The following is a 25128-nucleotide window of genomic DNA, read 5'->3' on the forward strand; positions in this document are numbered from 1 at the left end:
GCTGCTGTGGATGCTGGGATGGAGGAACCGCATCCCAGCATCCACAGCAGCGCCGGGCAGCCAATACAGAAGGAGAGGGGGATGCTGCAGCGGCGCTTACTACCAATGACATAGCGCTGCTGCGGCTCCCTGCTCCCCCTCCCTCCTCCTCCTTCTCCGCTGCCCGGCGCTGGTCCTCTTCTCCCTCCACAGCACGGCGCACACAGCAGAGGCGGCATGTAATGAGTCAATTTGACTCATTACATGCCGCTGGCCGTGCGCCCTCAGGGCAACTGCGCTGTGTGCCAAGCCCACTTGGCACACACGTAGTTACGGCCCTGACCCCCAGTACGAGAGAAGATACTAGACCGGGCCGTTCTCCACTCCACGCAAAGGGTCCTATTTCAACCCCTTTGAAGGATGGTGGATACTAAGCCCAGTTTTTCTCCACTCTCGACCAGAGGCACTGCCACACCTCGACACGGTACTCCACAAGGTGTTTCTCCATTCCACATCTAGGAACCTCTCACGCTCCTAGTGTAAGAACAGGTACTCCACCAAGTGTTTCCCTCGAGCAGGTACTACACTTGATCTTAGCCAAAAGGCCGAGAAGTGAACCGTGCACATCTTATTCTGGCACACCCAGATCTGCTATACGGCATTTCATTGTTGATCCGCGATGGACTGTTGCTGCATTTGTTGTTTTTGGCTCTTCTGACCCACATTAGAGGAAATAAAATTGTGGTTTCCTTGATTTTGCCAAATGCACGTATTGCTAAGCTGATGTCAAGTCACAGCGGAGCGGCCGATCACAGTAATGCAGAGAAATGAGTTCTGCTGGATTCATTACCTCATGTCATGTACCTGATGCATTATGGGAGCTGGCAGCTGCATCACCCCGTATCACTGGTGCAATTTATTAAGGGTAACACAAACATGTTCCCTGTGATATGTGGAACAATGCGTGTATTTGGATCACTGATAGGGATGCTAGGATTTTTTGTATTGGTAGACGGTAAACATATTTCCTTCATAGTCTAATTTCTGTTTGACGTATACCAATCAGCTACACACATGAGCAGCGGCCATGTTGTCACATGCACCAGTATTCATGAGACCGTGACTGCGGCTTGTGATGGGATCCGCCCACTTACACGCCGTTGCATGTTACACTGGCAAACTTCAGCACATATATGACATTAACGTGTATGTTGATGTGGGCTAAGCGGTTTCCCCCTGCATTGTATGGTTGGTGCCGCTGCTCTGCTCTGAGGAGTCTTGATGTACATGCTGCGGACTCACCTTTGGCACTCACGCGGTTAATTACACATGCGCACCCTGTCACTAGCATTCGCTAATGAGTTTATAGCGTTAGGGTGCGCAGCTCCCCACCTTTCCGTCATCAGACACGTGTGGCCTTATTCAGCTGCCAATTAATGACCCTCGAGCTTTTGCGAGCATTTAAAATATTCATTTTCTCAGGGTATAATTAAGCTGTAAATCTATCTGCGGTTAAGCCTTTAATTAGATTGTGGAGGGCTGGCGAAGACCCCAGGCCTGTTTAGAAGTCTCTAGTGTCCTTATCTGGCTGTTATAACACGCTAAGTCAGCCTTTATTATATAATGAATCCTCCAGATAATCATTTCTGTCATTGGAAGGTGCCGTTCAGATGGATAATTTGTGTTTCGTTCCCTGTGTTCCTCCTCCCTCTGCTGCATTGCATAGCTGGCTCTTTACCCCAGACGCAGGTGGTCTCCAGCATCCGATTGCTTTGCTTGGCACCTTGCAGCTTCCTAAACTGTTTTGTTTTTGTGGTTTCAGCCTTTGACATGTCCATAAAGGTGGAACTGATGCCAGGAAACACAGTATACACGTGAACATTGCAATAATTAGTATGTGTATATATATATATATATATATATATCAGAATATAGGGAGACACGTACTAAGCAGCGAGAAAAGTAGAGAAGTGAGCCAGTGGAGAAGTTGCCCATGGCAACCAATCAGCTGCTCTGTTTGCTTTTATAGTATGAAAATTATAAATGTGATGTCAATGCTGATTGGTTGTCATGGGCAACTTCTCCACTGGCTCACTTTTATCACTGCTTAGTACATCTCCCCCTTAGTCCATCACTTGCCTGTATTCCAAACAAAATGACGCCGCTCCGGTGCCCTCCAGGATGAATATCTGATATAGCAAAGAAAGATGGCGGCACTCCGAGACTTACATGAGAATGAGAAAGATCTGATTTATTAGCTCAACGTTTCGGGTCTTATGGCCATCGTCAGGAGAAACAGTGTATCACACAATAAACATATTTATACCGACACCATAATTACCTGATCCTATCCAGCTGGACGTGCTCCGTTCCCGCCGTCCTCAGGTGTCCGTGCCGCGGGAACGCGGCTCCGTCGCCTCTGTGACGTCATCAAACAGGGCGCATCCGCCGGAGGTGATCGAGGAAGTTGTTGGCCGTTGCCATAGTTCCACCAATAAACGTGCATACGGGCTAAAATTTAAACAAACACATAAACATTTCAAAATACAAACATAAAAACAGCAAATAACGATGTGAATGACCGTTTTATATATATATATATATATATATATATATATTAATAACAAGTATATACTGGCTACAGCAGCTCATACGGATCCAGATAAAATGCCCCCCCTCCCCCCTACCCCTCGCAGTGTTCAATACAGTGCCCCACACAGTGCTAACCCTTGCTGGCTTCTTCTACTGCCTCCGGTGCTGCTCCTCCTGTATGAGGGACGGAAGGAGAGGAGAGCGCAGCGCCGCCTCTCCTGTGAAGTCCGGAGAGCAGCTGCGTTGAGGGTTACAGAGTCTCAGGCGGCGGGCATTTAAAATATGGTAATATGGTGCCAGTAAGTGAGCCAATCAAAACTCGCGGTCCGGCAGCCAATCAGGTGCCGCCACTGCCAGTCCACGAGCTCTGATTGGCTGACGGCCGGCACATATTAAAAATGAAGGGAGTAGGAGTGCCAGTGACTGCCCAAGCCCGTGCGCTCTGTGAGTTACCGAAAATACTACGGCGGGCTACGGGTTGGAGATCACTGTCCTAGGGTTTCATTCAGTCCCTTTGGGGCTAGTGTGTCTAGGATAAATATCCAGTGGCTCTCTGGAGTTTTTTACCTCTGTTGCCACCTCTTGGATCTACTGGGACGTGGTCAATAATTTTATATCTTATACTGGCACTGCTATGTTTTGCCACTATGCAATGCCTAGCCAGTGGCTGATCACTATGTCCTGTGTCCAAAGCTGCTCTATTGGCAGTTCAATGGAGTGCCATTCTCTCCTTAAACTGCCTTTCTGTCTTGCCCACGTAGTAGAGACTGCATGGGTAAGATAGAAGGTATATGACAAATCTGCTGGAGCAAGTTACTGCATGTTTAATCCTAAATGAATAAGGATGATTAAAGGATGGTCCGACTGTCAGTGGTGCAAGTGGAAATATTTTCTTAGTGGTACTGAGTGCCGAAAAATGGGTGTGGTCATGTGTTGTGAGGGGCGTGGTCACTTGCTGCTAGTGGGAGTGGCCACACGACAGCCCCCCTTTTTTTTTAATCTGGAGGCAAGGCTAAACATATATAGTAATGCCTCCAGTATAATAGAAATATAGTGATACCTCCAGTATAACAGAAATATATAATAATGCCCCCAATTTAATAACATTATATAGTAATGCCTCCATTATAACAGGAAAATACAGCCACTGTCGCACTCCCAGTAACCCTGACAAAGAGGGAGGAGCCGTCATGCTGCCAAGCACCATGGTCTTGTTGCTTTGTGGTGCATTATAATTGTGGTAATGGCAAAGTGTGTGGCAGGTGGTACTGAGTACCCGCTGCCAAATTCTTATGGGTACTCCATACCCGAGCCTACCCGCATACTTGCATTGCTGCTTATAGCTCTTTAAGTGGATAACCCCTCTAGGCCATGTTTTGCATGTTAATCTCGGTCTGTTGGGGATCACTGGTGATACTCCTTACCCGTAGCAATTGTGAATGTGGGAGTAACGATGATGAATGGAAACTGTCATGCCTTATAGGGTATTCCTATCTGTGTTTTTTACTATAAATACTAGTTGCTAACCCTTCTCTTGTTTTTGTTATTTTAAGATCCAATAAATGTATAGAAGTATTTGACGTACTCTATGTTAATTGGACCACATGATTACTAGCATTGTGTTCATCTATTACTTTTCGCAAGATGACCTCTGATCCTGTCCATATGACCAAAAGGTCATCGATATAACGAAGATACAATTTTAAATGTTCAACGATTTCAGATTTAGCAAGAAAAAGATCATGTTCCACCATGCAGATGAAGGCGTTGGCGTACGATGGGGCCAGATTGGACCCCATTGCACACCCCGCCCCCTGCAGGAAGAACTTGGTATCATACAAAAAATAGTTCCTCGTTAGAACAAGTTCAAGCAGTTTCAGATAATAAAGCGGATCTTTCTCAATCTCATGTAAGTATCGAAGTGCCACCATCTTCCTTTGAGACACGCAAGGGATACTGATTGGCAGAGGTAAGGGGACTGTGCCTGGTCAAACATGTACTGCGCACTGGGAGCCCAGACTTTAGAGTTCCGGTGTTATAAAAAACAAAAATACAAAGCAATTGTAAAGAAAAAGAAAAAATGAAACAATTATATAGATTCCTATGGGATTTTTTCCCCCATACTATATATGTATATATATATATATGTATGTATATATATATATATATATGTATGTATATATATATATAGATATATATATACACACACACACACACACACACACACACACACACACACACACACACACACACACATACTACAGTATCTTAGGTACCAGGTTTAAATTTTCCAGTTAGATTAGTATCTCTTCTAACACACCCATGAGGTGGCTGCCCATTGTCCTTTTGTTTTTTGGATGTCACCAGTTACCCTGATCCCCAGAATTTCTTTCTGTACAAATTTATAATGGTTACTGCCTCACAGCACTGAGGTCATGGGTTCGATTCCCACCATGGCTCTAACTGTGTGGAGTTTGTGTATTGTCCCCGTACTTGGGTGGGTTTCCTCCGGGTACTCCGGTTTCCTCCCACAATCCAAAAATATACTGGTAGGTTAATTGGCTTCCAACAAAAATTAACCCTAGTGTGAATGTGTGTGTTGTACATGTGGTAGGGAATATAGATTGTAAGCTCCACTGGGGCAGGGACTGATGTGAATGGCCAAATATTCTCTGTAAAGCGCTGCGGAATATGTTTGCGCTCAGTGCCGTCTTAACAGCAGTGTAGGCCCCTGGGTAAAGCAATGCACTGGGGCCCCTACCCACCATGCAGCAGTAGGGGTGCTATCAGCGGCAGCTTTGATGTTCCCGGGATGGTAGGGGGTGTTCTATCTTCTGCTCAGCATGTCGGACCTGGAGCAGTAATTTCTAATTACTCTTTTACTGCACAGATGGTGGGAGATGGGGTTGGAGGGAGAATACTAAACTGTAGATGGGGCATTGGGCTGAATGAAGGGGTCCCGGTACATGAACTACAGGGTGGTAAGGCAGGGTTTCATACACAGTGCAGGGTATGGATAGTGGAGTGGGCTTAATATTTATAATTTTCTGGTGGGAGGGCAGATGCTTGATTGCCGATATCTCCAGTTCCTGGAAATAAATTTCTTAGCGTTTATGGGGTAAAACACTAGAGAGTCCCACCTTTCAGGAGATACTGGGGACACCTTTCAGGAGGTACTGGGGACACCTTTCAGGTGGTTCTGGGGACTTGGGGATCAGAGTTCAGGAGCCAGAGCAATCCACCAACAAAAATATAAAACTGCATACCAGGCGTGTGGAGCTGGAGCAGGGACCAGCTGCTGGAAGGCTGATATCTCTGGTTCTGGGCATAGTAGAGGCAAGCGGTCAGTGTCCACTGAAAGGAGAGAGTCACAATTTTTATAGTATGCCCTCACAAAACTCTAAATCAGAGAGAACCCAAGTAATCTGGCTGGGAAGAGCAATTAACAGGCTCAGAGGGGGACCACTGCTTTATTGTCAGATATCTCCGGTTCCCCAGGTCCGATTTTCAAAAATCTGGTACCCCTGGAAAGAGGGGACCCTCAGTTATCCGCCTAGGGCTCTTAGACTCCTGGAGCCCATATGAAAAGACGGCCCTGTGTGCGCTACATAAATAACTGGTAATAAATAAATAATAAATAAATAATAATCACTTTTGCATTGCGAGAAGGGTGTAACTTTTTCCTTCTGTTATCAATGTTGCTATTCCAAGGTGTTACAAGCCACCTCTGGTGGGTCTGTGTAATTGCAGCCTGACTCCTATGTCTTCTGTGTGCAGTCCAGCTGCTGCATAATTAGGCCATTAGCACTAGGCCTTGTGTGTCAGGCTGCTCACCTGCAGTGACTCTCCTCATTAAGGGGGCTTGTCCTTTTTGGCTGTCCTGATTGGATATTGTGTCTTTTATAACCCAGGCTGCCTAGGGCCTAGATGGTGGTTATACTCAGTCCTTATCCTGATTCTGTACAAACCTGATCTACTCAGTCTATCCAGACAAACCCTGATGAACCCTGAACAGTTTGTGTAATGCTGTCCTGCTCTGAGCCTGCTGTTTCCCTGCAAGTGCCTGATGCTGGGTGTTCCAGTCTACACTGTCTCTGTTATGAGCTTCTGTTTATGTGCCTGATTCTGTGCACAATCCGGAGTACTCCAGTCTGTATTTGCTCAACTAGAGCTTTTATTTGTACCCTGTGTTATTACCCGTGTCTTGTCAGTCTGGTCCCGCAGTATGTCTTTCTGTGTCACTTGTAGCGTCTATTCCACCATGTTATACATGTACCGTTGGTATCACTATTAGCGGTCACTTCAGTATTCCAGCCCTGCCTGTTTGTACGTCTGTAGCCGGCGCCGCGGTCTGGTCCTGTATTTCTGTCTGCCTGTGCCGGCGCTGCTCCGCAGTCCGGTCCAGCAAGTCCATTTGTGAGTTCCTGTATTGCGTGCTATCTGGTCCAGTATTTCTGTCTGCCTGTATTGCATTTAGACGCTACCAGGGTCTGCACCACTGACTTTTTGGCCATTGCAGTTCATACCCAGTGCTAGGTAACTTCATCTCCAGTACTGTGGCGCTAGTGAGTACCATCTGCCGCAGTGATCCCGTGCAAGTCGCACACGGTAGTGTGCTTTAGTGTCTCATTTGTCCTGTGTGTCTGGTTCTTCCTTCTGTATCCCAGTCTGACGCCAGTTCCGTACTTGCCTTGCCCAGCCTTCCACAGCAGCCTTGTCTATCATACAAAACCTGAGGGCATCTTAGTACTGGGCGGAACTAATCCTCCCGGGAAAGGCGGCTGCTATAGGCGAAGTCTTTGGCTGCAGGAGGCTAAAGGACTGCTGAGTAAGAGCAACAGCGCCACCTAGTACCATGCTGGTGGCATCCCTAACACAAGGCTTTTGGGTACACAATATTTTTTATCTTCCCACCTCCATTTCTGTCAGTTCTTTGAGGTCATTGAGTTATGGTTATTTCTCTCAGTTATTACAGTTCATTAAAATTTTCATTCAAATCCATTCAATGGAAGGCCCAGAACAGACTCCTTGGGTCAAAGTTCTGCCCAGCATATACCAACAGAAGGTCTGATTGGGATCCCAACCCCCAAGTATGTCTTCTGGGATCACGTGTTGCCACTCTGCAATGTTTTTTATCAAAATCCATCCAGTGGCAGGCCCAGAACAGGCTTCCTGGGTCAAAGTTCTGGCCAGCGTACACCAATAGGAGGTCCGACCAGAATCCCAACCCCATAGTATGTCTTCTGGGATCCAATATTACCACTCTGAAAGTTTTCCTCAAAATCCATCCAGTGTAAAGCCCAGAACAAGCTCCTCAGGTCAAATTTTTGACCAGCGTACACCAACGGGAGGTCCAACTGGGACCCCTGCCCCCTAGTATGTATAATGGGATCCAAACCAAGATCCTGGGTTACAGTTCTGCCTGGTGCATTCCACTGTGGGGTCTGACCAGGACCCTAGCCCCCCTAAAACCTGGCCAGGATCCAACTGGACCACCTCATGAGGGTTTCATCCAAAGGGGTGTATTTTTTTTTTAGTTTAAAGCCCGCCATTTTTTTAAGATGGATAATGAAGGGTACAGTATGTGTACCAAGTTTGCTCCAGATCCATCAAGCCATGTAGGAGCCTATGAAGAACAAACATATTGATCATCAGATCTACATTACAAAGGTCTACCGCACAGGTTTTATCAAACTCGGTCCTCAGGACCCCACACAGTGCATGTTTTGCAGGTCTCCTCACAGAATGACAAGTGAAATAATTAAGTCCACTTGTGGACCTTTAAAAATATGTCAGTGAGTAATTAATTCACCTGTGCACCTGCTGGGTTACCTGCAAAACATGCACTGTGTGGGGTCCTGAGGACCGAGTTTGAGAACCTATGGTCTACAGTCATTAGGTCGACCACTATTGGTTGACATGCATTAGTTGGACAGGGTCAAAAGGTCGACACACGAAATGGTCAACACAAACAAGGTTTACACAACATTTTAAAGTTTTTTTTGGTGTTTTCGCCACCAACAGACATAGAACCCCAATTAGTGTACCGCAAGAAAGTAAACATACTGTAGAAAGCTTTTGCCATTACCTGGCAAAAAATCAACCAGGGTGCTTGTTAAACAGGGAGAAGTGCTATCTCCTGTGAAAAGACCTATTTTGGCCAGAGAAAGGGCTTTTCTCCCTTCTATAAATAGGCCATTTCATTTATTGGCTCGTTTTCACAACACATTAATGTTTTTGGTCTGTTTTAATTGATGACTGCAATCAAGCAAAATGTTTACTGATCATAAGACGGCGCATTCAGAGGACACATTTTGCCAACATAATTAAGGCTAATTAATGTCTTGTGCATTGTATCCCCTTAATTAGCATAACATACCGTCTACTGCTTTATATTACAGGTCATTGTTCCTAGCATGCATATTTAAGTCTTGACTCGGAGTTTGCCTCGTGGGGTATGGCACAGATTATAGCTATAATTACCTTGTTTAATTAAAAATAATCTTGTTTAGTTTCCCGTTGCAAGTCGAAAGCAAAGAAGGCTTTTAAAGCAGCATGGAGAGTCAATTAACCTTTTGGCTAGACACTGAAAGGAAAACAGTAAGTGCACTTCTGAGGCCCTATCGAATCTCTCCGCTGTTTATAGGCTGTAAAGTCTGCGAGATTGAGCTGCAAGTTCAGACCTTTGGCTGCTTCTGAGACATATCTAATGGTTCTTAATTAGCAAAGCTTGTAAAACAGATTCGTATCAATCTAGACTCTATAGAAATTCTAAACAAATGCGCACACATGTTTGATATTTGCAGGCCGGCCCGCCTCTCCTTCTATAAATATATATTTATATACGCATATAAAAATAGCCTTTGATTTTTCCACTACCTTATTTCACTATAAACTCGCCCAGTAGTTTTATACAATGTAAGAATTATTCAGTTCCTTATCGTAAAGATCAGCTTAAATGTTTTGGGTATTGTTTTTCGGCATTAACGCTTAGTTATTCGGGAGTCAGAAGTTTGATCTTAAATGTGTTTACATCGAATGTCAGAAAATCTCTAACGAAGGGAGAGTGAAGCAAGTGGGGTGTTTTTTTTTCCGTTAGAACGATGAAGATGAAGATTAAGCAAATCTTTGTGTTGGCAGGCGGGGATATTAAGGATGGCCAAGTTTATTTATGTCTTCACCTTGTAGATTCCAAAGTGAGTAAAAAAAAAAAAAGCTGACGCGTTTTGAGTATAAGGGTCAAACCGTCTCTAGCTAATTCTAATGGTCATCTTTGATGATTAGACTTGTCTATTTTTATACAGAAAATGATTACAAAAGTTATTGAAACGTTTTCCTCTTGTTGCAACTGTGCAGTGTTGCTTAATGATTCCCTCGGTTCCTCTTTTTTACTCCAAGAGAGTCAGTTTCACCAGCTCCTCATTCCAAAGGGCCCCAGCAGGGAACGGATCCACATTCCCTGGTAAGCATCCTGCAGGCCCCTCCAGCTGCCTTGCTAAGTACATGTCCATTTCCTTCTAAGAGACAGCCAAGTTGCCGTCGAGTTCAATGAAAATTTTCTGCTCGTGATTTATAATTTTTGGTAATCTGAGTAAGCAAAAGCTTTCCAATGTGTATCTTTGGAAATTCTTTGAGCATGAATGATAAAAAACATTTTCGCTCATTGCCAGTTTGTTCTGGACGGGGACTGTGGACAGAAAATAAGAGGAAGAAGACGTACGGCTTGCATACCAGGCTGGTGTTGTTCTACAACTCGGCACCGTAGTTACCGTGCATGATGCGTTTTACCGCATTGTCACCAAAATGCTAATATGGTGACCCGCAATCTGTAAAGTCTTCTCTGGCATTCTTTATGTTTATACGTTCTTTTGTGTTCTCTTATTTTTTTTTTTATTCTGTGCCTTCTTTCATTAATTAAACAGTCCGTGTAAATAAAGAGCAGCGAAGGCTTAGAAGGAGATTTGAAAATGAAAGACAAAATCAAGAGAGAACTTGAGAGGCATTCTCTTATGCTGTATACAGAGAAATAGCAATCTAGGGCATACAGTATAGGGGGAAATATCTCCTTGTAAACTGCATCGGGTCCTGAGGCAGTAGATGTTCCCAGCAACTCTGCACAACTTTCATTCACACCCTCCTGAAGTATGCCATTAGTACAGTCACTTAGTAGGGTCTTAACCATAGTTATGTGTCTTATATGTTATCAGGTGAACAAATTACTTCAAATGTCTGCAAGTTCATGTGTGCTCCACAGAATATGCAATTAGCACGTTACTTTGTTGTGATATTAAAGGGAAAATAATGATTTGTCTTGGGGCTGTACACTTTAGCTGTGCTTAGGGTCCTGATAGGCATAGAAGAGAGCACTGGGGTCTATTTACTAAGCTCTGGACGGACATAAAGTGGACGGAGATAAAATACCAACCAATCAGCTCCTAACTGCCATCTCGCAGGCTGTGTTTGAAAAGTGACAGTTAGGAGCTGGTTGGCTGGTACTTTATATCCGACCACGGCTTAGTAAATAGACCCCTGAGTGTGGTAGCTGGTACCAGCTACAACGCTAATAAGGACAGTTCAAATCACAGCACTTGTTACAGAGGGAACTCTCACGTTTGGCAGACTAATGACCAGTGCTTATAATGGAAATGTTGACAAAATTGCCATCTAGCTCATTACCTGATTTATGAAATCCTTTTCTTCATGTTGGTTTCCATGATTTCCTATGAGTGTGAATTCTTTGAAGTGGCAATTTGCTGCGCGCAGGAGAGGGGGACTGACATAAGACTGCATGGACCCTGCTTGCTGTAAGGCATCTAGCTTGCAGATTTTACAGTTTCTGTGAGAGCCTGGGAGAACAGATCTTTCTGTCACAGCTTCTAGGCATAAACCACAAAGCATCATAGCTTCCATAATCAGTGCTAGCAGTGTATGTTTAATTGCACGTGTTGGGGCTGATTTTGAGAAGGACACAAAAGAGCTCATGCATGGAACCTGACATTGGGGGTCATTCCGAATTGATCACTCGCTAGCAGTTTTTAGCAGCCGTGCAAACGCATTGTCGCCGCCCACCGAGGAGTGTGTTTTCGCTTTGCAGAAGTGCGAACGCTTGAGCGCCTACAAAATCATTTTGTGCAAAACAAGACCAGCCCTGAACTTACTTTTCGTGTGCGTTGATTCTAACGTTGGAGGGTTGGCTTTTGACGTCACACACCCGCCCAGCCACGCCTGCATTTTCCCTGGCACGCCTGCGTTTTTCCAAACACTCCCTGAAAATGGTCAGTTGACACCCAGAAATGTCCCCTTCCTGTCAATCTTCTTGCAGCTGACAGTGCGACTGAAAACGTCGCTAGAACATGTGCAAAATCACAAAGCTCTTTGTACCCGTACGTCACGTGTGCGCATTGCGGTGCATACGCATGCACAGAAATGCCGATTTTTAGCCTGATCGCTGCGCTGCGAATGACGGCAGCTAGCGATCAACTTGGAATGACCCCCATTGTTTCCCTGTCTGAGATTTTGCTTTGCACATCCAAATTAACAGTCCGAAGTTTTATATATTGCCATCCATGTGCATTCTTTGGCGGGTACAAGCATTCTCGAGCAGCCAAATTATGGCGCCGGAACGCCGACTACACTTGGAATATCGACACACAATCCCAACCGTCAGCACCCTGAATGTATGTATTCCCCGGTTTCCTACATTTTAGCCCTGGGGTATGGGGAGGGAAGTGTTAGGTTTAGGCTGCGGATGGAGGGTCACGGTTAGGCTGTGGGGAAGGATGGTTAGGCTGCGAGGAGGGGGCGGAGTTAGGGTTAGGCACCCCGTGGGAGGGTTAGGGTTATGCTGCAGGGACGGGACGGTTAGGTTTAGGCTACACGGGGGTAGTTTACATTTAGGCACCACCGGGGAGGGTTAGGGTTAGGCTGCGATGGGGAAACCGCCTGTTAGTGACTGACAGCGAAGGTGTTACGAAATCTGCACTCTTACCTCTCTGTTCCAGATCTCGCGATGTCTGATCTTCGGTCTACAGCCCTATGTTTCTCTGTACTCTGAGGGGTGTTTATGTGCTGATAGGTGTATGTGCAACGTGAGATATTGATGTCACGCTTAGAGCTCCAGCTCAATGCCTCTGCCTCCACCTCAGTCTTAGGCACAGCAGGGTGATATTTTCCAAATGCTGCCGAGAGTTGAGTCGGGCAACCCTCCCAGGCCTGTGAGCAAAGAATAGACACACACTTGGCTGGGGCATAAGCCACCTGGCACATTTATTGGGTAACTAACTGAGTAGTGAAAAAGGGCATGAAATAAATCCTGTTGGCACCCTATTACTGAAATAGACAGACCCCTACAGACAGCAATATATTGTAGTATAAACCGATTCAAATAAAGAGCATAGCTGGAAAACTGTTATACAAAGCAATAAGTGCAGTGTACTGTAATTTAATAATATTTATCTCACACGGTGATAACCCGCTGCTAGGGGGTGGCACGCCCGGATCAGGGGTTCCCCTGACTCACGCTGCACATGTGCTGCCTCCTAAGCTGGGTATAACATAATAGTAACACACAAATCTAATTAGTAGAGGTAAGCTCTTGTACCCAGTACTGTTGGCATGCAGCCAGTGTGTCGTGGTCACACCCCGTGTCCTGAATCTGATATTGGTAATGGTGGGAGATCGGCATTAGGGAGAATCACGCTGAGATCCTGAGAGATGGTTGCAGTTACCTGCTCTGGACACTCTTGCTCAGGATGTTCCCCAGTCTCCTCCGCTGGCTGCTTGAGCCAGACTGCTCACTGATCCCTTGGCACTGCTGGGCACTTTGGGACTTCTCCGCAGATCTTTCAACAGACGTTCTCCAATGCTGTACTCACTCAGCAGTCTCTCACTGGCAGACGCTGTCTCTCTCCCCCACCTCAGAACGGTCCTCCATTCTCCTTCCTTCTTCTCTACCAGATTTCACTCTTCTCAGACTTTGTGTGTCCTGCCATTAACTGGCGGTCACTTAGGGTTAGCCATCGACCACCGATGGCTAGCTACAGTCAATGGTTTCCATCCGATGCTCAATGGTTTAACCATCGATGGGAAGATCCAATGGCAAAAAGGCAAACCCTTTTCTGTATGGTGCATGTGCAGCTGCGTCTCTGGCAGTGAACAATTATTACTGGTTTAACCATTAATAGTTTCCCCCCAATGGTTGAAAGTCATCAACCATCAATAATTGACCCATGGGCAACTCTACCAACACTTCCTGTCCCTAGACTGAGGCATGCTGGGAGATACTTATCTGCATTTAGCCATTGTTGTTGACTCTGTTACATGTAATAAAAGTATACTAATTAACGGTGTGAAATAAGGCAAATGGTAACAAAATTATGTCTTTAAGTTGGCAAAAGGGATTTTCTGCAATAAACGATTTTCCAATGATACAGAGAAACAGGTTCTGTCTTGTTCACCATAAGCTTATGGGGGTCATTCCGAGTTGATCGCTAGCTGCCGTTGTTCGCAGCGCAACGATCAGGCTAAAAATCGGCACTTCTGCGCATGCGGCTCAATGCGCACGCGCGACGTACTTTCACAAAAGCCGATGCAGTTTCACACAAGGTCAAGCAACACTTTTCAATCGCACTGCTGGCCGCAGAGTGATTGACAGGAAGTGGGTGTTTCTGGGTGGTAACTGATCGTTTTCGGGGAGTGTGTGTAAAAACGCAGGCGTGTCATATACAAACGTGGGCATGCCTGGGGAAACGCAGGCGTGGCTGGCCGAACGCAGGGCGTGTTCCTGACGTCAAAACAGGAACTAAACAGTCTGAAGTGATCGCAAGCTAGGAGTAAGTCTCGAGCTGCTCAGAAACTGCACAATCTTTTTTCGCAGCAATGCTGCGATCCTTTCGTTCGCACTTCTGCTATGCTAAGATACACTCCCAGAGGGCGGCGGCTTAGCGTTTGCACGGCTGCTAAAAGCAGCTAGCGAGCGAACAACTCGGAATGAGGGTCTATGTACGGGTGTAGTCTATTTGCCTCGTGTATTACGTGATTGTAATTGCTGTTATGTTTCTTTTGCTAAATAAATAAAAATAGATTGTTAATAAAAGAGTCCCCTTGGTACTGTCCACACAGTACAATTGTTGCGCTTTTGCCATGTTATGTGACTGTCATGACAACCACATTTGCATAGTGAGCAGAGAATCATTGGAACGCCCCTCTGACCTCTGCAATGTGACTTCCTACCCCTCTGTCTCCCCTTTTCCCCTATGCCATCACATGACATGCTGAGAGAGTGACTGCCAGTGTCTGTGTCTAGCAGCCATACTTATCTGCCCAACAGAGAGATTTTGAAAAGGAAATAATAATCTGTAGCTGGAAAGAAAAATGAGTACCAGAGGTATGCTTAAAAAGTGCTTATTTAAAGAAAATCAAAACCTTCAGTATGTGGAATTTCTGCTTTAAATTCAAGGACAGCGAACATTTGGTGCCTACTAGATTTTGCTGACATAACATACTTATGGAGATATTTTTCCCAATTGTCAGATATGTTAATACATGTGCATTTATGCATCCTGTACAGTAAACAGTAATGTGCACTGGTTTGGAATGTGCATTGTGAAATAATCAGGGACCAGCCGATGATTAACACAACTATATTTGTGTAAAAATCATAATGGCCTTTAAATAGAAAACAGACGGTTCTAGTGAGAGCTTTTGTACTGCTCAGCGCGGACCGCAAGCCGCTGTCAGCTGGGGGCATAAAAATGGGTAAAATACCTTTTTGAGATCTTTAAATAGCATCAAATTCTTGTTGAATTTCCAGTCGGCAAAAAAGAGATATTTAGGAATTGACCTAAACCCTGAATAACTTTACATAGAGCTTACATAACATACTGTACTAAGAGGTCTATTTACCATAGGTGGGTAAGTGGTGCTCTCCATGTCACTGTATATTGCAGTTTAACCCATATTTATCAATTCATGGCTGTTGGAACCACGCCAAAATACCCTGCTCGTAATCTGTGGTATTCTAAGTATCACATCAGCCTAACCCTGGCAGTCAGGTGTTTTTGCATTACATGTATGTAATGTGCAGCGCATGTACAAGTAGGCTGTCAGACAGGGGGGAGATATATCAAAGCTGAGAGAGGGATAAAATACCAACCAATCAGCTCCTAACATTTTACAGGTTGTGTAAGAAAAATGAAAGCTAGGATCTCATTGGTTGGTACTTTATCTTCTCTCTCTCTCTCTCTCTCTCTCTCTCTCCAAGCTTTGACAAATCTCCCCCAGGAATTCTAAGGATACTATAACCTGAAAACAGGCATTTCTGAAGGATTATTTACAGGAGCTGATTGGTTCATACTTTATCTCTCTTCACTTAATCACTCGCAAAGGCAGTGCCGTTTCTTGCGTGCCATCGCACGGGGCACCCACCGCGGCACTTTGTGGTTCCTTCTGCTCCCCCTTCTCCAGGGGGGGCGGAGTTTCATGGGATGACGTAGTTGCGTTGTGACATCACGACGCAACCGCGTCATTCCACAAAACTCAGCCCCCCGAAAAGGAGTAGAATTAGGGAAGACATAGGAGGGGCAGAGCATTCTCCTTGGCAAGAAGCATGGATGGCGGAGCATGAAACCCCTGGAAACGAGCATGACACCCAGCACATGAAACCCCTGGCAATGAGCATGACACCCAGCGCGTGAAACCCCTGGCAATGAGCATGACACCCAGCGTGTGAAACCCCTGGAAACGAGCATGACACCCAGCGTGTGAAACCCCTGGAAACGAGCATAAAACCCAGCACATGAAACCCCTGGCAATGAGCATGACACCCAGCGCGTGAAACCCCTGGCAATGAGCATGACACCCAGCGTGTGAAACCCCTGGCAACGAGCATGACACCCAGCGCATGAAACCCCTGGCAACAAGCATGACACTCAGCACGTGAAACCCCTGGCAACGAGCGTGACACCCAGCTCATGAAACCCCTGGCAATGAGCATGACACCTAGTGCGTGAAACCCCTGGCAATGGGCATGACACCCAGTGCATGAAACCCCTGGCAATGAGCATGACACCCAGCATGTGAAACCCCTGGCAATGAGCATGACACCCAGCGCATGAAACCCCTGGCAACGAGCATGACACCCAGCGCGTGAAACCCCTGGCAACGAGCATGACACCCAGCGCGTGAAACCCCTGGCAACGAGCATGACACCCAACACATGAATCCCCTGGCAACGAGCATGACACCCAGCACATGAATCCCCTGGCAACGAGCATGACACCCAGCGCATGAAACCCCTGGCAACGAGCATGACACCCAGCGCGTGAAACCCCTGGCAACGAGCATGACATTCAGGCGTGAAACCCCTGGCAACGAGCATGACACCTAGCGCGTGAAACCCCTGGCAATTAGCATGACACCTAGTGTGTGAAACCCCTGGCAACGAGCATGACACCCAGCGCGTGAAACCCCCGGCAACGAGCATGACACCCAGCGTGTGAAACCCCTGGCAACGAGCATGACACCCAGTGCCTGAAACCCCTGCCAATGAGCGTGACACCCAGCGCATGAAACCCCTGGCAACGAGCATGACACCCAGCGTGTGAAGCCCCTGGCAACGAGCGTGACACCCAGCGCATGAAACCCCTGGCAACGAGCATGACACCCAGTGCTTGAAACCCCTGGCAATGAGCGTGACACCCAGCATATGAATCCCCTGGCAACGAGCATGGCACCCAGCGCATGAAACCCCTGGCAACGAGCATGACACCCAGCGCATGAAACCCCTGGCAACAAGCATAATGTATCACAGGCATTGCGGTGTATGGCATAATATGGTGCATTACTGTGTGGGGCTAAATATGGTGGAATGTTTATTCTTTCAGTGGTGGGCGAGGCCCAAAAACTGGGGTGTAAGGTCGTCTTTTCCTGCGAGGCCACGCCTATTTTAGTGAGGCCACGCCAATTTTAGCAAGTTTACTCCCCCTCACAGGAGCGCATGTGCCTTCGGCCTGTGCAAAATATTTTTTTTATGTCTATTGGGAGGGGTGCAATTTTGAATGTCTGGGTGGGGGGCGCAATTTTGAATGTCTTGGGCGCATTTTTTTAATGCTCGCACTAGGAGCCAAATTGTCTAGAAACAGCCCTGCTCCAAGGCTTAGTATATCTGCCTCACACATATATATGTGATTGTGAGGAAAACACTGGGAAGGACAAACAACAACAACACCAGTTTGACAACAAATGAATTGAAGGGTTGGGTACGAAATCTCGGCATTCAGTAATCTGATGGTCAGAATCCTGACTGCACCATCCCGACAGTCAAAATCCAGATGGGTCACAGTGTAGTATTTAAACCTCACCCCTAACCCACCCCTCCCGCAGCCTCACCCTGTCCCCTCCTACAGCCTAACCCTAACTGACCCCCCCCCCCCCCCCCCTCCAGCCTAACCCTAACCCCCCACATCCCTGCAACCCAACCCTAACTTTCCCCCGAGTGCCTAACCCTAACCCATCGTACTCACCAGCGGGATCTGGTGAGATCCTGCTGTCTGTATCCCAAATTGAAACCTGGAAGCAAATTTGCTGTGACGGCTGTATGCAGAGCGGTACACAGATTGCAGTTCACCTGCCCCCTACTCGTGCACAGAGTCTGCAGTCCCATACACACCACCCCACCCACGTAGAGATGCGACTGTACAGTGCATGAGATTAGAGTTGCTGACTCCCATCTGGTGGAAGTGAGGACATTAAACATGGCCTCCATTCATAATATACAGGGGGACGGGTTACCGTCATAGACTGATCATTCTGCAGCTTTGTGCTGTGTATATTTCACCAGACAGTAAACTAAACTGCAAATGCAGAGACAGAAACCTTGGTGTAATATGAAAGAATATAAAATAACAGAAATGTTCTGGCTTTGGCAGCTGATCACGTATCTCAGCAATGTGCAAGGATTGCAATGTACAGACATCTGCCGGGCATTGTAAGGGCAGCGGACCAGGCTTGTAACTGTTTGTAATAAGGGTACCGTCTTGTCAGATGCTATCACTGTCTGGAATATAAATAGTGATGGCTGTGAAAGTAATTTCTGTATGTAACATATTCATAGTGCATGTACACGTGTGCACACAATCTTCAGCTGCTCAGCTACACGCAGTTTACAGTGCACAGATGAAAAATACAAATGAGCAAAACTGACATCCTATATAATAAAAAGCTAACGCTGCTCCTCACCTCTATGGGGGAATTCAAGTGTTTTGCGCACTGGTGTCCACTAGATGGAGCCCAGTGGAGTAATTCAAGTGTTGCTCCGTTTGGGCATGCACAGCCGCCGGCACCAGCAAGTAGGTCTCTCCTCCTCCATGACTCCATAGGGGAGATTTATCAAAGCGTGGAGAGAGATAAAGTACCAGCCAATCAGCTCCTAACTGTCGTTTTTCAAACACAGCCTGTAACATGGCAGCTAGGAGCTGGTTGGACGGCCTGCACGCCGGTGTAAAAGGTAAGTTGTGCAGCTGAAGTATGTCTGTAGTTGCAACCATGTGACGCAACAAGGGTACAGTACATTATTTATTTATTACCAGTTATTTATATAGCGCACACATATTCCGCAGCGCTTTACAGAGAATACTTGGCCATTCACATCAGTCCCTGCCCCAGTGGAGCTTATAATATATACTCCCTAGCACATTTACACATTCACGTTAGGGTTAATTTTTGTCAGGAGCCAATTAACCTACCTGTATATTTTTGGATTGTGGGAGGAAACCAGAGTACCCGGACGAAACCCACGCAAGTACGGTGAGAATATACAAACTCCATACAGTTAGGGCCATGGTGGGAATCAAACCCATGACCTCAGTGCTGTGAGGCAGTAATGCTAACCATTACACCATCCGTACTGCCCACAATCAGCCCTATGTTAGGTGCATAATCTATGTCAGAGTATGGCCTCCAATGTAGTTGGTTAAGGGCCTCATTCAGAGATGGATGCAGCCGCTGCATTTGCATGCAGCGGACACATCCATCAGGTGTCCATAGTGCGCACTCGTGCCCCGTCACCATGTGATTACTGCCCGTGATCCGGGCAACGCAGCCATGTCTGGACCGATTTCGTGATGTCACATGCAGACGATCTGGCAAAAAAAAAGGCACTGGACCGCCTGCCAGTGGAGCCAGACTGCACTGGCAGGGATCGTCCTCTAATTGGTACTTTTGCAATAAAATTGCTGTGGAAGCAAGGTATACGGCCATCTCTGAATAGCCCCTAAGTATCTGAGTGCACTCCTGCAACACAGTAAGTAAGATTTTTGTGCGTCTGCAAATCCACCTCCCAGCCACTACCCGGGAACGTTCAATAAATTCCAGAGTCCTTGCGGCTCAAACAGTCCTGCAAATGCACCATGCAACTTTTTAGGGATTTATACACACCCGCAGTCTCCAAAAAATTGCCAGTTTATGTGTACGTGACTTCCGACTCAGAATCAGACCCTATGTGTTTTCTCCCCAGATGAGACGCAGTTTGTATAAGGGACGTAATTCCAAGTTGATCGCAGCAGGATTTTTTATAGCAATTGGGCAAAACCATGTGCACTGCAGGGGAGGCAGATATAACATGTGTAGAGAGAGTAAGATTTGGGTGGGTTATTTTGTTTCTGTGCAGGGTAAATACTGGCTGCTTTATTTTTACACTGCAAATTAGATTGCAGATTGAACACACCCCACCCAAATCTAACTCTCTCTGCACATGTTATATCTGCCTCCCCTGCAGTGCACATGGTTTTGCCGAACTGCTAACAAAAATCCTGCTGCGATCAACTTGGAATTACCCCCAAGATGCGTTCACTTAGACACAAGTCCATCCATTTTATTTATATATATATATATATATATATATATCTACCGTATTAAATATAAAATACTTTTACTCACATACAAGGCTATTAACCAAACTGCACCAACATACATCTCTTCACTCATCTCAAAATATCTCCCTACCCGACCTCTCCGCTCTGCACAAGATCTACGTCTCTCATCCACACGCATCACTTGTTCACACTCAAAATTACAGGACTTTATCCGGGCTTCACCCACTCTGTGGAATGCCCTCCCACGCACAGTAAGACTCGCCTCTAGTCTCCAAACCTTTAAATGTTCCCTGAAAACTCACCTCTTCAGACAAGCCTATCAAATTCCAGACTCACCTACATAACCTTCAGTGCTTCCCTATCTAATTACATCCTCTGTAGAGTATTCCTAACATCACATATCTTGTCTTTCTTTAGTCTCACACCCTCCTTACACTTGGATAACTTTGTGGGGTATCATCATGCAGAAAAAGTAGACAAGCCAGCACTCACGTGTAGATGAAAGAAAGGCAGGATTTATTCCTTAACCAAACGACATGATGAAGTACAGCAAACACAGCCCGACAGCTGTTTCAACCGACTGGTCTTCCTCAGCCCCTGAGGAAGACCAGTTGGTTGAAACAGCTGTCGGGCTGTGTTTGCTGTATTTGCTGTACTTCACCATGCCGTTTGGTTAAGGAATAAATCCTGCTTTTCTTTCATCAACACGTGAGTGCTGGCTTGTCTACTTTTTCTGCATCGCTGGAGAAGTGAGTGTTTTATATTTATTGCTGCCTTGCACCACCATTTTTTGCTTTATATACACATATGCTTTGAGTGCTGTCGTGATGTCCTATATATATATATATATATATATACATATTCCCAGTAACCAGCCACACAGTACTGTGGGGGTTATTCAGAGATTAACGCATATTGCGCCATACACAGCCGGATCTGCGTTCATCTCTGCACATGCTGAGAGCCGCCCGGCACAGGGCAAGGCCACCTCTCGATGCGTTCGCAAACCTGATTACGAACACATTGGATCTTGGGTTGACCCCTGGCAGCGCAGCCTGATGGTCAGTGGCCATGTTTTATATCTTCGCTGCTGCGTGTGACATCACGCAGCTGCCCCGAAAAAAGGCCATGGCCCACCCCCGTTTGTCCCACCCGACCCCGAAAATGCCCGCTGCTGTCAAACACATTGTGGTCACATCCATCGGGGATGCGACCGCAATATGTATGCCCGTGTAGAATATGTCGGCAAAATTGCGCTGCGAGCCACATCTTCTCTGTGCAGATGACAGGGACGTGTAATTTGCCGCTGCATCCATTCATCCTGCAACGTGCTTGTGCAGGCCCGCAGAGCGACATGCTCTAGTGCAGGCATGTCCAAACTGCGGCCCTCCAGCTGTTGAGAAACTACATATCCCAGCATGCCCTGACACAGGTTTAGCATTCTCTGACAGCAAAACTGTGTCAGGGCATGCTGGGATATGTAGTTTCACAACAGCTGGAGGGCCACAGTTTGGACATGCCTGCTCTAGTGCATAGTGCCCAAGTGCCAAACCAGGCTTAGCGCTACATGTGACCAAGGCTGGGTCCCTCAGTCTGAGACCAATATTTGCTGCCCTCTTTTTTATTCCCTGCAAAGTGTTGCACTTTTGGGTGTAATTTATAGACAAGTTATTGATTCCCAGATGTCTGTCCCATATAGAATAGCACAGACGCTTGTCCCATATAGAATAGCACAGACTCTGAGCATTTCTCCAGTAGTTTGTATTGTTTGGCCTAATAAGCTATGTGTAATGTTAATGTTTACATGAAGCCGTCGAGCAGAGCCGGCCCTAGGCATAGGCAAACTAGGCAAATGCCTAGGGCATTTGGCATGCCTAGGGGCACAAGCAGCTTCTGCTGATTAAAATGATATGCAGCATGCCTATATTCTCTGTGTGACTGTGGCTGTATCTGCATATGAAATCACTGTAATGTAGCATTCCGTATGCATATACAGCCACAGTGTATGTTTATAATGAGGACATCAATAATGTGTGTCATATGTGTAAGGGGCATTACTGTTTGGTATTATGTGTATAAATGCATTTCTAATGTGTGGCATTATGTGTTTAAAGTGCTCTACTGTGTACGTATTAAAAGGGCACTACTGTGTTGTCTAATGTGAATAATCAGTAATATGGTGTGGTGTAATATGAATAAGGAGCAATACTGTGTGATGTAACTAATGGGAATCAGGGGCACTACTATGAGGAGTAACGTCTATAAGGTATAGATAGTGGTGCAAGTAGAAAAAATGTCTTGCAGGTACTGTGTGCGCGCGCCAAAAATGGGTGTGGCCAAATGCCATATGGGGCGTGGCCAATGAAAATGTGGGTGTGATACACATATGAGGGAGGGGCAGATACACATATGACCCCAATAGTGCCAGATACACGTAGCCCCACAGTGCCAGATATACATTGCCTCACAGTGCCAGATATACATTGCCTCACAGTGCCAGATATACATTGCCTCACAGTGCCAGATATACATTGCCTCACAGTGCCAGATATACATTGCCCCACAGTGCCAGATACACATTGCCCCACAGTGCCAGATACACAATTGCCCCCAGAGTGCCAGATATACATTGCCCCACAGTGCCAGATACACAAATGCCCCCAGAGTGCCAGCTATACATTTCCCCACAGTGCCAGATATACATTGCCCCACAGTGCCAGATACACATTGCCTCACTGTGCCAGATGCACAAATGCCCCCAGAGTGCCAGATATACATTGCCTCACAGTGCCAGATATACATTGCCTCACAGTGCCAGATACACTTTGCTCCACAGTGCCAGATACACATTACCCCACAGTGCCAGATACACAAATGCCCCCAGAGTGCCAGATATACATTGTCCCCCAGTGCCAGATACATAAATGCCCCCCCCCCCAGTGCCAGATACACATGTCCCCGCAGTGCCAGATATGCCCCCAGTGCCAGATACACATGTCCCCCCCAGTGCCAGATATGCCTTCAGTGCCAGATACACATGTCCCCCCAGTACTAGATATGCCCCCAGTGCCAGATATGCCCCCAGTGCCAGATATGCTCCCAGTGTCAGATATACATGTCCCCCCAGTGCCAGGTATGCCCCCAGTGCCAGATATGCTCCCAGTGCCAGGTATAGCTGCCCCCCCCCAGTGCCAGATATGCCCTCAGTGCCAGGTATACATGCCCCCCCAGTGCCAGGTATACATGCCCCCCCAGTGTTAGATATGCCCCCAGTGCCAGGTATACATGCCCCCCCCCCCCCAGTGCCAGATATGCTCCCAGTGCCAGGTATACATGCCCCCCCAGTGCCAGATATGCCCCCCGTGCCAGGTATACAAGCCCCCCCAGTGCCAGATATGCCCCCAGTGCCAGGTATTCATGAAGCAGCCCCCCCCTTCCCCTGCTCACCGCTGCTGTCCTGTCTCCCGTGTGTGAGGGGAGGAGAGCGCAGCCTGCGCCTCTCCTTCCCCTCAGTCTCCGGCGGGTGCGGCTGAGTTCAATTCAGCGCCAATCCGTGAGCCAATCAAAGCTCCGCGAGCTCTGATTGGCTGACGGGCAGCGCTGATTTGAATGAAGACATTTAGGGGCAGGAGAGGCGCAGGCTGCGCTCTCCTCCCCTCACATCAGCGGTAGCGAGCGGCGGCCCGTCGGTGTGGATACGGCTTACCCCACGGCGAAATTCTTAAGGGTACGCCGTACCCACCCGTACCCGCATACTTGCACCGCTGGGTATAGTGGTACTACTGTGTGAATAAGGGGGGTAATTCCAAGTTGATCGCAGCAGGAATTTTGTTAGCAGTTGGGCAAAACCATGTGCACTGCAGGGGGGGGGGGGGGCAGATATAACATGTGCAGAGAGAGTTAGATTTGGGTGGGGTGTGTTCAATCTGCAATCTAATTTGCAGTGTAAAAATAAAGCAGCCAGTATTTACCCTGCACAAAAATAAAATAACCCACCCAAATCTAACTCTCTCTGCAAATGTTATATCTGCCTCCCCTGCAGTGCACATGATTTTGCCCAACTGCTAACAAAATTCCTGCTGCGATCAACTTGGAATTACCCCCAAGGGACACTATTGCATGATAAAATGTGAATAAAGTTGCACTACTGTGTGATGTCATTTGAATTGGGGGTACTATTGTGTGGCCATGCCCCTTCCCAGCAAGAGCATGCCCCTTTTTGGGTTGTGCGCTGAATGTGTGCACTGTTCTTATTTAAAATATAGGGGGTAGGAGAACCAAAATAAGGACTGCTATGGGTGAGGGGTGATGGTGCTGGGAAAGGGGTGCAGGGTCTGAGGTGGAACTAGCGGCGGTGCTAGGGGGCACCAGCCAAAATCTTGCCTAGGGCATCATATTGGTTAGGGCCGGCTCTGCCGTCGAGTTGTGTGTCGATCTCCCCGTGGCTTTTACTAACAAAATATACGTAGGTGTGAGATGCCACTGTAGTCCCGACAGTGTGATGTTACCAGCAGTCAGATATACTGTATGTGTTCTCTGTGTAATAGTTTGATGCTGTAACGCCAGGAGACAGGTTGCCATACTGGCATTGTATTCTATGCTGCAGCTCGGTTCTAGACTGTACTGGACTCTGAAGCGGTGAGCTGTTGGGGCATTGGTATATTAAGCAGAAGGCGGCTGAGATTGC

The 25128-nt window shown here is 46.8% G+C and overlaps 1 protein-coding gene and 1 pseudogene across 1 annotated transcript in view; one reads left to right on the forward strand and one right to left on the reverse strand.

The window, feature by feature from the left end:
- CCBE1 (collagen and calcium binding EGF domains 1) overlaps positions 1-25128 on the forward strand; it is a 420878-nt gene that overhangs the window by 155433 nt on the left and 240317 nt on the right. The gene's annotated exons all lie outside the window — the stretch shown is intronic.
- Positions 524-596, reverse strand: LOC134961089 (U2 spliceosomal RNA; annotated as a pseudogene).

Source organism: Pseudophryne corroboree, chromosome 1 (genome assembly GCF_028390025.1).
Source record: "Pseudophryne corroboree isolate aPseCor3 chromosome 1, aPseCor3.hap2, whole genome shotgun sequence".
Lineage (NCBI taxonomy): Eukaryota > Metazoa > Chordata > Amphibia > Anura > Myobatrachidae > Pseudophryne > Pseudophryne corroboree.